The sequence below is a fragment of the Carica papaya genome, chromosome 5 (assembly GCF_054855325.1).
Source record: "Carica papaya isolate Zhongbai chromosome 5, ASM5485532v1, whole genome shotgun sequence".
Taxonomy (NCBI): Eukaryota; Viridiplantae; Streptophyta; class Magnoliopsida; order Brassicales; family Caricaceae; genus Carica; species Carica papaya.
The window spans coordinates 26,169,673-26,186,296 of NC_142313.1; the positions used below are offsets into that span (position 1 = coordinate 26,169,673).

Here is a 16,624-nt window from a genome sequence, read left to right on the forward strand (position 1 = left end):
CATCACGATATCTCACCGTCACGGAGGTAAAGGTGGGTAGAAAAACACAAAAGACCAATGGAGCATGATTTACAACAAATCCTTTTATTTATGATAAAACCTTTACCATCCACTTACCTCGGTGGAATTCATGAAACAATAAAAGAAAACAATAACATTATCACAATCATGGAATAATATAAGCTGTAAAACATAGCACTTATCACGCCTTTTGTAATTCAATCATTATACAACATATCCTTTTCTCATTTACCAGCCTACTAGTATCCATGGGGGTCCATAGGGGTCCCGCTACCCGTTAACCTTTAACATTCATAATCAGTTTCCAGGGCCGTCCCCATACCCCGTCCGGTATGGGCGCCAAAACCATAAACCTCAATACCCCGTCCGGTATGAGGGTGAAACGGGCCGTCCCCATACCCCGTCCGGTATGGGCGCCAAAACTATAGGATCTCCATACCCAGCCCGGCATGTGAGACCACAATCCCGGTAGGGTTCCCTACGGACCCGGTCCGTCCACCATCTCTCAGGATATCTAGTCAGGCTGACCCCATCATATAATTATCAGTCTACACAATCTTTTATTTTTCTTTTCCTCAATAAGCATCATCAATTCACATTTAAACAAGCAAATCGTAATTCATGTCAAACAGACAACATACAGTATCAGTTCTTCAGTCTTTCAACCCATAATTTATAAAACAGTAATATATGCACTCGAAACACATCAAACCTCATATTGCATTTAAAGCTGTGAAACAGGCCAAATAACAGTAAATCATCAATCACACTAGACTCAGGCTCCATTAGCAGCCTTAAGCAATTTCACACATGCGTTAATTCAAGAAATACCGTTTTATCATTTTGAACTTTAATACCGTGATAGGAAATAGGGTGAGGGGTCCTTACTTGTCTTCGGGATCCGAATACGATTCACAGTGCGCCTACAGGCCGTCCCTAATTTTCCCTGAATTTTTCCCGGGGAACTGAAACACACTAACAGTACCTGCACGTGTTCTAAAAAAAAACCCAAATTAGGCCCAAGGCCTCTTTCGGCCCAAATCGCAACTCCGGCACGGCGGCTCCGCCGTGCTCCGGCGACGGCGGCGGCGAGTCGCCTCGGGTTGGCTGTTTTTGGCCGTTTTTGGCCGAATTCGGCCACACTCGCATCGGTCCTTGTGAGAAAACAACCCTAGGGCCCTCGGGGGGCCAATAAATCACGGAAAAACAGAGCTTACCGGCGGCGGCGCTCTCGGGTGCGGCGGCTCTCCGGCGAGGTTCGTGTTTTGGTGATTCGGCTCTGGTCAACCTGTAGAGAAAAGAATGGTGATCACGGTGATATAAAAATTGCATCGAACGGAGGCCGTGAAGGGCCTCGTCGGAGGCAAAAACCGAGAGGGGGCGCGGCGGCGCCGCTGGTCTTCGGCCGCGTATTCCGGCCGTTTGGCCAGGATTTTGGCTTCGATTTGGCCATAGGAGGAATCAGCGTGGAAAAACGAGTCGGGGGTATGAAATTTACCTCAATCGGCGGTCGGAAATTTCCCCGGTGCGACGGCGGGTGGCGGCGGTCGGCCTCTGGTTCGTCTTCTCCAGCGAGCAGCAGGCGGCTAGGGTTTGTGGTCTGGTGTGGGGGTTCTATTTATAACCCCTTGCCTTTTGATCTCAGCCGTCCATTTCGTTTTAATCTGGGCCGTTCGTTTTTGATTGAATCTGGGCCGTCCGTGCGATTGTATCTGGGCCGTCCGATCGCGCGATTGATCTGGGCCGTCCGATCGCGCCCACGTGGATCGCCAACGTGGCCCGTTCTGGAGCGACGTGGTCTTGCCACGTGGCAGTCCCCGGTTGGCCGGGACTGCTGACCGAGCCTGCTGACGTGGCTGCCGACGTGGCTTTTTTTTTTTTTCTTCTCGATCCGGGCGCTACATCCGGTGCATTGGTGCTGGTATGATTGCTCATGTTTCATTCTGCGCTGCAAATACATGCACTTTTTCTCCCTCCATCCCCCCTCCCGTCATTTGTTTCCTTGTGCGTGCACTCTGCATCTCTCCTTCTCGTTAAAATATCGACAAAAATGCCGCTGCTTCTTGACTCACATTTGCGTATAAACCAGGGGAACCTAGTTCCAGTCGCGCGTAACGTCGAACGACTCGTCTGGAAAAAAAATTAGTGCGACACGAGGACTTCCTAGGAGGTCACCCATCCGAGTACTACTCTCGCCGAAGCGCACTTAACTGCGGAGTTCTGATGGGATCCGGTGCATTAGTGCTGGTATGATCACACCAGTTTAATTTCCCGGTGCAAATACATAAACTCCTTCTCATTTCTTCCCCATCTCGTCATTTGTTTCCTTGTGCGTGCGCACTGCACCTCTCGTTCTCGTTCAAATATCAAGTAAAATGCCACGGCGCCGTGACTCAAATTTGTGAATAAATCTGCGGACCATAATTAAAGTCGCGCGTAACGTCGAACGGCACATCTAAAAAAAAGAAAATGGGTGCAACACGAGGACTTTACAAGAAAATGGGTGAAATATAAGAACTTCGCAGGAGGTAACCCATGCTAGTACTACTCTCGCCCAAACACCCTTACCTACGGAGTTCTGATAGAATCTGTTGCATTAGTGCTGGCATGATCGCACCTGTTTCATTTCGTGGTGAAAATACAAACACTCCTTCTCCTTCCCTCCCCCTCCCATCAATTGTTTCATTGTGCGTTCACACTGCACCTCTCCTTCTCGTTCTAATATCGATTAAAATGCCCCTGCTTCTTGACTCACAATTGCGTATAAACCAGCGGACCCCAGTTCCAGTCGCGCGTAACGTCGAACGACTCGTCTGAAAAAAAATTGGTGCAACACGAGGCCTTCCCAGGAGGTCACCCATCCGAGTACTACTCTTGCCCAAGCACACTTAATTGCGGAGTTCTGATGGGATCCGGTGCATTAGTGCTGGTATGATCGCACCCATTTAATTTCGCACTGCAAATACATAAACTCCTTCTCCTTTCTTCCCCCTCCCGTCATTTGTTTCCTTGTGCGTGTGCACTGCACCTCCCTTGCTCGTTCTAATATCAAGTAAAATGCTTCGGTGCCGTGACTCACATTTGCGAATAAACCTGAGGACCATAATTCAAGTCGCGCGTATCGTCGAAAGAATCATCTGCAAAAAAATGGGTGCAACACGAGGACTTCCTAAGAAAATTGGTGAAATATAAGGACTTCGCAGGAGGTCACCCATCCTAGTGCTACTCTCAACCAAACACCCTTAAATTGCGGAGTTCTGATAGAATCCGTTGCATTGGTGCTGGTATGATTGCTCATGTTTCATTCTACACTGCAAATACATACACTTTTTCTCCCTCCATCCCCCCTCCCGTCATTTGTTTCCTTATGCCTGCACTCTGCATCTCTCCTTCTCGTTCTAATATCGATTAAAATGCTCCTGTTTCTTGACTCACATTTGCGTATAAACTAGTGGACCGTAGTTCCAGTCGCGCGTAACGTCGAACGACCCGTCTGAACAAAAAATTAGTGCGACACGAGGATTTCCCAGGAGGTCACCCATCCGAGTACTACTCTCACCCAAGCACACTTAACTACGGAGTTCTGATGGGATTCGGTGCATTGGTGCTGCTATGATCGCACCTGTTTAATTTTGCGCTGCAGATAGATAAACTCCTTCTCATTTCTTCCCCCTCCCGTCATTTGTTTCCTTGTGCGTGCACACTGCACCTCTCGTTCTCGTTCAAATATCAAGTAAAATGCCACAGTGCCGTGACTCACATTTGCGAATAAATCTGCGGACCATAATTAAAGTCGCGCGTAACGTCGAACGGCACATCTAAAAAAAAGAAAATGGGTGAAACACGAGAACTTCCCAGGAGGTAACCCATCATTGTACTACTTTCGCCAAAGCACATTTAACTGCGGAGTTCTGATGGGAGCCGCTGCATTTGTGCTGGTGTGACTGCACCTGTTTAATTTCGTGCTGAAAATACATACACTCCTTCTTCCCTCCCCCCCTCCCATCATTTGTTTCCTTGTGCGTTCACACTGCACCTCTCCTTCTCGTTCTAATATCGATTAAAATGCCCCTGATTCTTGACTCACATTTGCGTATAAACCAGCGGACCATAGTTCTAGTCGCGCGTAACGTCGAACGACCCATCTGAAAGAAAATTATTGCGATACGAGGACTTCCCAAGAGGTCACCCATCCGAGTACTACTCTCGCCCAAGCACACTTAACTGCGGAGTTCTGATGGGATCCGGAGCTTTAGTGCTGGTATGATCACACCTGTTTAATTTCGCGCTGTAAATACATAAACTCCTTCCCCTTTCTTCCCCCTCCCGTCATTTGTTTCCTTGTGCGTTCACACTTCACCTCTCATTCTCGTTCTAATATCGATTAAAATGCCCCTACTTCTTGACTCACATTTGCATATAAACCAGCGGACCCTAGTTCCAGACGCGCATAACGTCGAACGACCCGTCTGAAAAAAAATTTGTGAGACACGAGGACTTCCCAGGAGGTCACCCATCCGAGTACTAATCTCGCCCAAGCACATTTAAATGCGGAGTTCGGATGGGATCCGGTGCATAAGTGCTGGTATGATCGCACCTGTTTAATTTTGCGCTGCAAATATATAAACTCATTCCCCTTTCTTCCCCCTCCCGTCATTTGTTTCCTTGTGCGTGCGCACTGCACCTCCCATTCTCGCTCTAATATCAAGTAAAATGCTACAGCGCCGTGACTCACATTTGCGAATAAACCTGAGGACCATAATACAAGTCGCGCGTAACGTCGAAAGAATCATCTGCTAAAAAATGGGTGCAACACGAGGACTTCACAAGAAAATGGGTCAAATATAAGGACTTCGCAGGAGGTAACCCATGCTAGTACTACTCTCGCCCAAGCACCCATACCTACGGAGTTCTGATAGAATCCGTTGCATTAGTGCTGGTATGATCGCACCTGTTTCACTTCGCGCTGCAAATACACACACTCCTTCTCCTTTCTTCCCCCTCCCGTCATTTGTTTCCTTGTGCGTGCGCACTGCAGCTCTCGTTCTCGTTCAAATATCAAGTAAAATGCCACGGTGCCGTGACTCACATTTGTGAATAAATCTGCGGACCATAATTAAAGTCGCGCGTAACGTCGAACGGCAAATCTGAAAAAAAGAAAATGGGTGCAACACGAGAACTTCCCAGGAGGTAACCCATCATTGAACTACTTTCGCCAAAGCATACTTAACTGCAGAGTTCTGATGGGATCCGGTGCATTTGTGCTGGTGTGACCGCACCTGTTTAATTTCGTGCTGAAAATACATACACTCCTTCTTCCCTCCCCCCTCCCATCATTTGTTTCCTTGTGCGTTCACACTGCACCTCTCCTTCTTGTTCTAATATCGATTAAAATGCCCTTAATTCTTGACTCACATTTCCGTATAAACCAGCGGACCATAGTTCCAGTCGCGCGTAACGTCGAACGACCCATCTGAAAAAAAATTGTTGCGATACGAGGACTTCCCAAGAGGTCACCCATCCGAGTACTACTCTCGCCCAAACACACTTAACTGCAGAGTTCTGATGGGATCCAGTGCATTAGTGCTGGTATGATCGCACCCATTTAATTTCGCGCTGCAAATACATAAACACTTTCTCCTTTCTTCGCCCTCCCGTCATTTGTTTCCTTGTGCGTTCACACTTCACCTCTCATTCTCGTTCTAATATCGATTAAAATGCCCCTGCTTCTTGAGTCACATTTGCGTATAAATCAGCGGACCCTAGTTCCAGACGGGCGTAACGTCGAACAACCCGTCTGAAAAAAAAATGGTGCGACACGAGGACTTCCCAGGAGGTCACCCATCCGAGTACTACTCTCGCTCAAGCGCACTTAACTGCGGAGTTCTGATGGGATCCGGTGCATTAGTGCTGGTATGATCGCACCCATTTAATTCCGCGCTGGAAATACATAAACACTTTCTCCTTTCTTCCCCCTCCCGTCATTTGTTTCCTTGTGCGTGCGCACTGCACCTCCCGTGCTCGTTCTAATATCAAGTAAAATGCTACGGTGCCGTGATTCACATTTGCGAATAAACCTGAGGACCATAATTCAAGTCGCGCGTATCGTCGAACGAATCATCTGCAAAAAGATGGGTGCAACACGAGAACTTCCTAAGAAAATGGGTGAAATATAAGGACTTCGCAGGAGGTCACCCATCCTAGAGCTACTCTCGCCCAAGCACCCTTAACTTGCGGAGTTCTGATAGAATCCGTAGCATTGGTGCTGGTATGATTGCTCATGTTTCATTCTGCGCTACAAATACATACACTTTTTCTCCCTCCATCCCCCCTCCCATCATTTATTTCCTTGTGCGTGCACTCTGCATCTCTCCTTCTCGTTCTAATATCGATTAAAATGCCCCTGCTTCTTGACTCACATTTGCGTATAAACCAGTGGACCCTAGTTCCAGTCGCGCGTAACGTCGAACGACCTGTCTGAAAAAAAATTAGTGCGACACGAGGACTTCGCAGGAGGTCACCCATCTGAGTACTACTCTCGCCCAAGCACACTTAATTGCGGAGTTCTGATGGGATCCGGTGCATTAGTGCTGGTATGATCGCATCTGTTTAATTTTGCGCTGCAAATACATAAACTCCTTCTCCTTTCTTCCCCCTCCCACCATTTGTTTTCTTGTGCGTGCGCACTGCACCTCTCGTTCTCGTTCAAATATCAAGTAAAATGCCACGGCGCCGTGACTCACATTTGTGAATAAATCTGCAGACCATAATTAAAGTCGCGCGTAACGTCGAGCGGCACATCTGAAAAAAAGAAAATGGGTGCAACACGAGAACTTCCCAGGAGGTAACCCATCATTGTACTACTTTCGCCAAAGCACATTTAACTGCGGAGTTCTGATGGGATCCGCTGCATTTGTGCTGGTGTGACTGCACCTGTTTAATTTCGTGCTGAAAATACATACACTCCTTCTTCTCTCCCCCCCTCCCATCATTTGTTTCCTTGTGCGTTCACACTGGACCTCTCCTTCTCGTTCTAATATCGATTAAAATGCCCATGACTCTTGACTCACATTTGCGTATAAACCAGCGGACCATAGTTCCAGTCGAGCGTAACGTCGAACGACACATCAGAAAAAAAATTGTTGCGATACGAGGACTTCCCAAGAGGTCACCCATCTGAGTACTACTCTCGCCCTAGCACACTTAACTGCAGAGTTCTGATGGGATCCGGTGCATTAGTGCTGGTATGATGCCACTTGTTTAACTTTGCGCTTCAAATACATACACTCCTTCTCTTTTCTTCCTCCTCCCGTCATTTGTTTCCTTGTGCGTGCGCACTGCACCTCCCGTGCTCGTTCTAATATCAAGTAAAATGCCACGGGGTCGTGACTCACATTTGCGAATAAACCTGCGGACCAAAAATATAGTCGAGCGTAATGTCGAAAGAATCATCTACAAAAAGATGGGTGCAACACGAGGACCTCCCAAGAAAATGGGTGCAACATGAGGACTTCCCAAGTGGTCACCCATCCGAGTACTACTCTCGCCCAAACACCCTTAACTGCGGAGTTCTGATAGAATCCGTTGCATTAGTGCTGGTATGATCCCTCATGTTTCATTCTGCACTGCAAATACATACACTCTTTCTCCTTCCATCCCCCCTTCCGTCATTTGTTTCCTTGTGCGTGCACTCTGCATCTCTCTTTCTCGTTCTAATATCAAGTAATATGCCCCGGCACCGTGACTCACCTTTGCAAATGAACCAGCGGTTTATAATTCCATTCGCGCGTAACGTCGAACAACCCATCCGAAAAAAAATAGGTACAACACGAGGGCTTCCCAAGTGGTCACCCATCCGAGTACTACCCTCGCCCAAGCACACTTAACTGCGGAGTTATGATGGGATCCGGAGCTTTAGTGCTGGTATGATCGCACCTGGTTAATTTCGCGCTGCAAATACATACACTCCTTCTCCTTTCTTGCCCCTCTCGTCATTTGTTTCCTTGTGCGTTCACACTTCACCTCTCATTCTCGTTCTAATATCGATTAAAATGCCCCTGCTTCTTGACTCACATTTGCGTATAAACCAGCGGATCCTAGTTCCAGACGCGCGTAACGTCGAACGACCCGTCTAAAAAAAAATTGGTGCGACACGAGGACTTCACAAGAAAATTGGTGAAATATAAGGACTTCGCAGGAGGTAACCCATGCTAGTACTACTCTCGCTCAAGTACCCTTACCTACGGAGTTCTGATAGAATCCGTTGCATTAGTGCTGGTATGATCGCACGATGTTAATATTTTTGAGAGTGTAAATCTCAGGTCATAAGGAGGAAGCTGTGGAGAAGATCTGTTCCAGCAAAATCTTACAGGTCCCAAGAACATGTTGCACTCGTTTCCACTAGGTAAGGCTTCCCTTATGCCATCAATACCAACATCCTTTTCCATTGTAGATGTGTTTTTCTTTGATGATTTTTTTATGATAAATTACTAATGATATGGATACATTTAAAACTATTACTCTAGCTAAACGGCTTCAATTTCCTTCACACATCTCACTAGGAGCTTCACTAGAAGAACGAACTTGATATGTTTGTTCTCGATCCATACAAGATTAAGTTTAACTAGATATCTGTAATGCCCCGTTTTTTTTTTCCTTCTTTTCATGTTTAGGGCGTAATCAACCAAATAACCAACTCCAAAATCAATCGGTCATGCACAAGGAAACACTATCACAATCCCTTATTCAATGATCTAAATAAACCTACTATCATGCACAAGACATCTCATACAATACAACTGTACTCAATATCTATGCTACCATCAATTGTTACACATTCTATTCTATCAAAAGAAACGAAAATCTTTATCCTATTATTCTACACACTAGGTTCGGACGCTAGCAACTTCGATCCGGACTCCGTTCCTACATCATTTGTAAAGAGTGAGTCCATATAACTTAGTACAGTAAATATCAAAACACAGGTGTGAGATGCAATAATATAAAACCCCATGCCTCTATCACCGGTTCACTACTTAACCCAAGTACCCCCCCGTATCCCACAGTCCTACATACCCAGGGTTTCCGTCCCCCAACGCCACCCCAGGCGTGCCAGCGATGCCCCCCACCACCAAGATCGGCGACCATTAACCATCTATCAACCCCCACTGGGCCACGCACGCACACTATTTTCATTCACTTTCGTCACCAACATCGGCGACCATCATCCACCTACCGACCCCTATCGGGCCATACACACACACTCGATCATTCTCCCTGGTCACCAACATTGGCGACCATTAACCACCTTTCGACCCCCATTGGGCCACGCACGCACACTGTTTTCATTCGTTTTCATCACCAACATCGGCGACCATCATCCACCTACCGACCCCTATCGGGCAACACACACACACTCCGATCATCCTCTCCCATCACCAACATCGGTGACCATTAACCACTTTTCGACCCCTACCAGGCCACACACACACTCTGATCATTCGCTCCCGTCACCAACATCGGCGACCATCAGCTACCTCTCGAACTCTACTAGGCCACGCACATACACCATTTTCATTCACTTTCGTCACTAACCTCGGCGACCATCGTCCCCCTATCGACCCCTAACGGGCCACACACACACACGTTAATCATTCTCTCCCACTGCTCCTCTTTGCCCCCTACCTGCAACATACTCTAGGAGTCCCCACTCACACCATCTTTCCCCTGCTGCCATAGACTCTACTTACGCTGCCTACACCCCAAGGCTCCAGCAATCCCACTCCACTCCCTCATGTACCTCACTCACACCTAGGATCCTTCCCTCCCCAGGCTTTCACTCACTTCACCTCCCTACCTCTCTTTCAAACTTCATCCTCACAGCCACTACATCTTTCTCTCTCCTCCCACGTTGCTCACACAATCCAGCTCCCTTTCACACAACTCACTAACATCATAGATCTTTCTCTCTCTCGGCCTCCACTCACTCCACACCCCTACTTCTCTCTCAGCCTCCACTCGCACTGCCAACCTTTCCCTCTCTCCCAGCCTCCACTCACACCGCCAACCTCTCTCTCTCTCTCTCTCTCGACCTCCACTCACTCCACATCCTTACCTCACTCTCGGACACCACTCACATCGCCAACCTCTCTCTCTCTCTCGGCCTCCACTCACTCCCCACCCTTACCTCTCTCTTGGACTCCACTCGCACTGCCAACCTTTCTCTCTCGGCCTCCACTCACTCCACACTCCTACATCTCTCTCGAACCTCCCCAGCACCATCATTTCTTTCTCTCTCCTCCCGCGGTTCTCACGTGGCCAACTTCCTTCAACACGCCTTATCGCCTACACTCACCCTACACGGCCTCCTCTGTAAGCATTCACAAACACACACCACACCTCCAAATTTCTCATCCACATTTCAAATCTCAAATCAACACATGTATTTGAAATATATTACCGTACCTCCCATTTCCATCTTCCTTCTTCCTGCCGATCGCGCTATCACCTTTCGCGGTCTGCTCTTCCCTTCATTCCGCTTCCCATCTCTCTCCTTTTGGAACCTTCCTTCCTCTCCTCTTTCTCTTTCCCGCTCCCTTCTTCCTCTGTTCTTTCTCTTTTTTTTTCTTTTTCTTTCCTTTTTTCCTTCCTTCCCCACCCCCTATTTATATCCCACCAGTTTCCTTAAAACGGCGTCGTTTTCCCCCTTGCATAACAACGTCGTTTTCTCCCCTCTGCAAAACGACATCGTTTTCCCCTCTTTAAAACAGCGTCGTTTCCCTCCCCTTTTCTTTTTTTTTTAAAGTTATTACAATATCAGGTTACATTGTTATCGTTATCGACTTATGATTTTATATTACACTATATTTTGAGTAGGATTTTAAAAGGTGTTTCAAAATTTTTATTAACAATTGGATCAAGTTTTTGAGGTTAATGATCCATACAAGATTAAGTTTAACAAGATATCAGGTTACAAGTTTGAAGAGCATGAAATAGAGCTGGTGAAGTTTTTTATGAGGAAAACAATCAACTTGGGAATTTGGTTGTCATAACTCTTAAGAAATATACTCTTAAAATTGATTGTAATGTTGGATAGTATTATTGCAAGCTTTTCTATTCCTCAAGAGCATTAAAAAAAGCTCGAATATCTGTGTATGAGCCTTCCAACAATATTGATCATCCATTGATTTAAATTTGACATATGATTGTCCATTTACTATTTTTTTAATGAATTATGATAAATGAATCCAATACACTTAGTTTAAGCATATAAGATTGAATTATTAATGAGATATATTACTTCAATGTTAGTCGTCTCATCAAAAGAATAATTTTTTTAAAGAGTGATAAGATGTTATATAATAGAAATAGTTTTTAGTGATACTTAAGACTTTATAGTCACTTTAATAAAACTTTGAGAAAATTTCTTCTGCTTGTTTTACCATATATATAGGATATATTATTTTTTTAAGGCTAAGACACTCTTTGACCATGCACCATTCTTTGGTGGTGGCTTACTACGAATCTATTTAAAAATTTTATATTTTATCTCTCAAAAAGAATTCAAGTATTTCGTTTTTCTAGAACCCAAGAAATTTGAGTATTAGGATAAACATTCAATTCTTGAATAAACTATTATTTTTTTAGGAAATAATACTTGCCTATATTTAAAAGAAAGTCAATAACTCGTTTCTACTAAATTAGATTCTTTATTGCATTAAGAAATTTTAGTAAAATTTTTTTAAATAATAGGATTATAGTAAATTAAAAAATAAATTGAAGGATACCTCAAATTTCTTTTAAACATACTTAATATGTACATTTTTTACAAATATAAATATGCTTACTTAAACAACATGTAGCATTATTGTTAGAGAATTTGTAAGGTAGAAAAAGAATATATATACATATACATATATATATTTTTTATATTGTCTTTTAGTTCTTCTCTCATTAATTCCAAAGAGTTTTTTTTCTCTTCTCCAAAACCCAAATTCTAAAAATAAATTTTCAACTATAATCATCACCCATCATATAGCAAGAAACAATTTTGATGAGAGCTCCTAATGCATGGCCATCACAAAACCTGAATAAATGATAACTTGTAACGGCTCCGGAAATTTAGAATGAAATATGTGTATTAAAAATGTCAAATGCGGAAGCGTAATAAAAATTTTGATTAACATCCCTTACACAAAAACAAAAAATGTGCTCAAAATATAAAAGAACAAACTAACTAAAAGAGATACTCGAAAATAAGAACTATAAATATAACTACGGAGTCTTTAGGCGTCCCCTTCGCCATCTTCCTGTGGAACGGGCTCGGAACAATGTCTTCCTGATCAGAAATGGTTAAATAAGGAATGAGCTACACCAGCCCATAAAGACATCACACTATTTCACCGCCACGGAGGTAAAGGTGGGTAGAAAACACACAAAGACCAATGGAGCATAATTTATAACAAATTCTTTTATCAATAATAAAATCCTTTACTGTCCACTTACCTCGGTGAGATCCCTAAAACAACATATTAAAGCAATAACATTATCATCATCATGAAATTATATGAACTGTATAACATAATACTTACCACACTTTTACATTTCAATCATTAAACAACACATTTTCCTCATTTATCAGCCTACTAGTATCCATGGGGATCCATAGGGGTCCCGCTACCCGTGAACCCTTAACATTTATAATCTGATTCCATGGCCGTCCCCATACCCCGTCCGGTATGGGCGCCAAAACCATAAACCTCAATACCCCGTCCGGTATGAGGGTGAAACGGGCCGTCCCCATACCCCGTCCGGTATGGGCCCCAAAACACAGAAGGTCTCCATTATCCATTTATCAATTCACATAACCTTTTTGCCCTTTTTCTTGGTTTCAATCATCCAAACACACACAACATGTAAACCAGTAATGGACACCAAACAAGACAACACAGTATCGGGTTAAGCATAATACCAACCATAATAAGGAAACCATGATTCATGCATACGAGACCATAATATAATTACATCAAACATCATGCTGCATTTAATACTGGAAATTAAATCAAACAATAACAGACCAACACAGTATCAGACTCGGGCTCCATTGGCAACCTTAATCAATTATACATCTATAAAGTCACACAGTACAGTTTAATTATTTATTTAGCTTTAATACCGTGATAGGAAATAGGGTGAGGGGTCCTTACTTGTTTCGGGGTCTGAATACGACTCTACAGTGCGCCTACAGGCTTTCCCTAATTTTTTCTGAATTTTTCTCAGGAAATTGAAACGCACTACTGGTACCTGCACATGTCCCAAAAAATCCCAAATTAGACCTAGGTCCCCTTTCGGCCAATATCGCAATTCCAGCACGGCAGCTCCGCTGTGCTCTGGCGACGGCGCTGCCGCTTGCAGCGGAAATTCGCCTCGGGTTGGCCATTTTTGGCTGAATTCAGCCACGCTTGCTTCGGTCCCTGCGATAGATCAACCCTAGGGCCCTCGGTGGACCGAAAAATCATGAAAAACTGAAACTTACCAGCGGTGGTGCTCTCGGGTGCGGTGGCTCCTCCGGCGTGAGTCGCGTTTTGATGTTTGGCTCCGATCAACCTGTAGAGAAAAGAACGGGGATCACAGTGGTATAAAATTTGCATCAAACGGAGGCCGGAAGGGCCTCATCGGAGGCAAAAATTGAGGAGGGGCGCGGCGCCGCCGTTTGGTCGGTGGTTTGGCTTCGGTTTGGCCATAGGCGGACTCAGCGTCGAAAAACGAGAAAGGGGGAGAAAATTTACCTCGATCGGTGGTTAGAAACTTCCCCGGTGCGGCGGCGGGTGGCGGCAGCCGGCTCCCCCGGCGTCTGGTTCTTCTTCTCCGGCGAGCACTGGCGGCTAGGGTTTCTTTGGTCAGGTGTGGGTGGAGGTATTTATACCCTTTGCTTTTTAATCTCAACCGTCCATCAAGATTAAATCTGGACCATTCGATCGCAATTTAATTAGGATTAAATCTGGACCGTCCATCCTGATGCAATCTGGGCCGTCCATGCCTGATTGAATCTGGCCCGTCCGTGCGCGCTGGAATGGATTTGGGCCGTCCGATCGCGCGCACGCGGATCGCCCACGTGGCTCGTCCCCTGGTCAGCGTTTCCTTACCACGCGGCACGTTCTGGTTGGCCGGGGCTGCTGACCGGGCCGCTGACGTGGCTACTGACGTGGTGCTGACGTGGCACAACTTTTCTAAATTGTGTTTTGACCCCCGGTTTCCGATTTTCTTTTCAAAAACACCCCCAGAATCCAAATTTTCACCCTGTTTTCCCAAAATCAATTTCAATTAAATCCAAATAATATTTTTACCCAATTTTATCATTATTATTATTTTTATTAAATTAAATTAAATCAAATTAAATTAAATTAAATAAAAAATCAAATAAAATTCCAATAATTACAAAATAAAATAAATAAAATAATTTGAAATAATAATAATGCACTTGGGGTGTTACATAACTAGTAGAGAGTCTTGTCATCGACCACCTCCACGCTTAGAGCCTCTGTAGATGCTACTGCCAGCACTATAGGGATTTATGTACTACGTGGTGGAAGATAGCACGTGTATGCAGATTCTAATTAAAAGTGGTCATCAAGCTCAGGTCGTTAATAAAAAATCAAGATCATGCAGTCTAGATTTTTATTATAGTCGACATAAAGTCTGAAAGATGAAACTTTCAATCTGCGTAATAATTAAGCTAGAGTGATGATTAGGGGAGATTAGGTTGTGCATTCTACATATTATAAATGCAAGTGCGCACTCACAGTTCCTAAAGCGACTCTTGTAGCAACAAAAGCAGACACAAGAGGTGCATTATGCATTTTTTACCTCTTGTACACCCTTTGCAACTTTTGCAACTTTCTCTTTCTTTATCAGCATCACAATTTATCTTTTAGAAACACGTATGCACTGTACTCAGTATAACATGTAGTGGAATTCCACATGAATATATACATACACAACCAAAATATTGATAAAGATTTAGCTCTCATAAGGCCAGTTAGGGCACCTCCACCTTTTATTAGCCAAAGATCATGGCAGAGCCCGTAATCCCTAGTTGTGAGGATGCAGAAGTGTCAGTCCTTTTTACATTTTACGTAGGTAATGGACTCACCCTGATGGAACTACTGCTTTTCACAAATGAGTCTTGATATGTTGTTTAGGTTTGCAACAAGCTTGAAGTATTTGATTTTATAATTTTATACAAATAAGAGATCTTGTAGGTATTCATTATGTCCATCAAAGTTGTGAGAAAAATGAAATTTTGAATTATTTTTTTACTTTTTTAGAAATAGGAGATCTTGTAGGTATTCCTTATACCTATAAAAGTCGTGTAACAAACGACAGATACTCAAACAAGTAAACTAAGTCCCAAAATTATATAAGTAATCACTATCTTAATGGCAATTTATTTTATCACAAAATTTAATATTTTGCGATAGTACCAATTGAATTGCTAATTGCATCTCTATGACACCAATCCAACCTACTTAATATTAATTGATTATTCCATCTTATATATATATTTATTTATACACATCCATTTATAATAATGTGAGGAAAATACTAAGGCTAAAAGTTAGTCTTATGGCAAAAATTGAGGTAAAAATGAAGAGATAACATTTTGTGAGGAAAAAAAAAATTGATTGTGAGGTAAGAGGAAGAGAGAACAAATTGATTACTTGAATAGAAAAGCTTCCAAAGAGGATGAATTTTTTATTTTTTAAGCTCTAATAAACCATACGGTGGAATAATTTTTTTCGTATAATTATCTTTTAAAATTTCTTACGAGGTCAGTAATAAGTTAAGCTAACTTAAAAAATTACAAATGTATCACATAAATTAAACTTATAAGATCAATAATAAGTTAAGTTAATATTACGAAGTAATGTTATCATTATCGACTTATATTTTTTATATTACACTATGCAGAATGTTAAAAGGTATTTTAGAATTTTCATTAACAATTAGATCATGTTTTCAATATTAAATTTTAACCCATTTTTATATATCGGTAAATAAATATATGATTTATACTAAAATATTACATCAAAATAACTAATCACATTAACTAATAAAAACAACGCATTCTATTAAAATAAACAATGAGAATTTGGGGGATCGAGTTTTTGTTGCTTATAATTAAAAAAAATATTGCGGCGTGATAAACTTTTAATGTTACCTCAACAAAATTGTTATTACTTTTCAAAGTAAATAACTATTGAGTTCTTCTGCAAAAAGATTAAATTCAAAAGTCAATTTCATTTGAAATTACTCATTTTGTGCTATAATGACAGCCATAAAACTTATAAAATCAATGTTCATAAACATCTTATATAAATTAAGTATAATATCAATTAAATATAATAAAATCACGTCCCAAATAGCCATGGACTTTTTATTTAAGAAATAAAGTTTTAAATACCCGCAATTATATATTTACTTTAAATAGTTTATGATTCTTTATTTGAGTTCAATGATTTTATAAGTTATAGTATAAAATAAGACTTACATTTTTCATAACCTGCATAAAATAATCAACCCTATACATTTATTCTCTTATAAC

The 16,624-nt window shown here is 42.8% G+C and overlaps 2 non-coding genes and 11 pseudogenes across 2 annotated transcripts; all 13 read right to left on the reverse strand.

The window, feature by feature from the left end:
- Positions 1-2,163: 2,163 nt before the first annotated feature.
- Positions 2,164-2,282, reverse strand: LOC148256172 (5S ribosomal RNA; annotated as a pseudogene).
- Positions 2,283-2,845: 563 nt separating this feature from the next.
- On the reverse strand, positions 2,846-2,964 carry LOC148256173 (5S ribosomal RNA; annotated as a pseudogene).
- A 562-nt stretch (positions 2,965-3,526) lies between these two features.
- On the reverse strand, positions 3,527-3,645 carry LOC148256174 (5S ribosomal RNA; annotated as a pseudogene).
- Positions 3,646-4,177: 532 nt separating this feature from the next.
- Positions 4,178-4,296, reverse strand: LOC148256175 (5S ribosomal RNA). Its single transcript, XR_015820557.1, has one exon. It is a non-coding gene; the product is annotated as a 5S ribosomal RNA (ribosomal RNA).
- Positions 4,297-4,501: 205 nt separating this feature from the next.
- LOC148256176 (5S ribosomal RNA) lies at positions 4,502-4,620 on the reverse strand (annotated as a pseudogene).
- A 563-nt stretch (positions 4,621-5,183) lies between these two features.
- On the reverse strand, positions 5,184-5,302 carry LOC148256177 (5S ribosomal RNA; annotated as a pseudogene).
- Positions 5,303-5,505: 203 nt separating this feature from the next.
- LOC148256178 (5S ribosomal RNA) lies at positions 5,506-5,624 on the reverse strand (annotated as a pseudogene).
- A 205-nt stretch (positions 5,625-5,829) lies between these two features.
- Positions 5,830-5,948, reverse strand: LOC148256179 (5S ribosomal RNA). Its single transcript, XR_015820757.1, has one exon. It is a non-coding gene; the product is annotated as a 5S ribosomal RNA (ribosomal RNA).
- A 561-nt stretch (positions 5,949-6,509) lies between these two features.
- LOC148256180 (5S ribosomal RNA) lies at positions 6,510-6,628 on the reverse strand (annotated as a pseudogene).
- A 209-nt stretch (positions 6,629-6,837) lies between these two features.
- On the reverse strand, positions 6,838-6,956 carry LOC148256181 (5S ribosomal RNA; annotated as a pseudogene).
- Positions 6,957-7,160: 204 nt separating this feature from the next.
- On the reverse strand, positions 7,161-7,278 carry LOC148256182 (5S ribosomal RNA; annotated as a pseudogene).
- Positions 7,279-7,512: 234 nt separating this feature from the next.
- LOC148256183 (5S ribosomal RNA) lies at positions 7,513-7,633 on the reverse strand (annotated as a pseudogene).
- Positions 7,634-7,839: 206 nt separating this feature from the next.
- Positions 7,840-7,958, reverse strand: LOC148256184 (5S ribosomal RNA; annotated as a pseudogene).
- Positions 7,959-16,624: the final 8,666 nt, after the last annotated feature.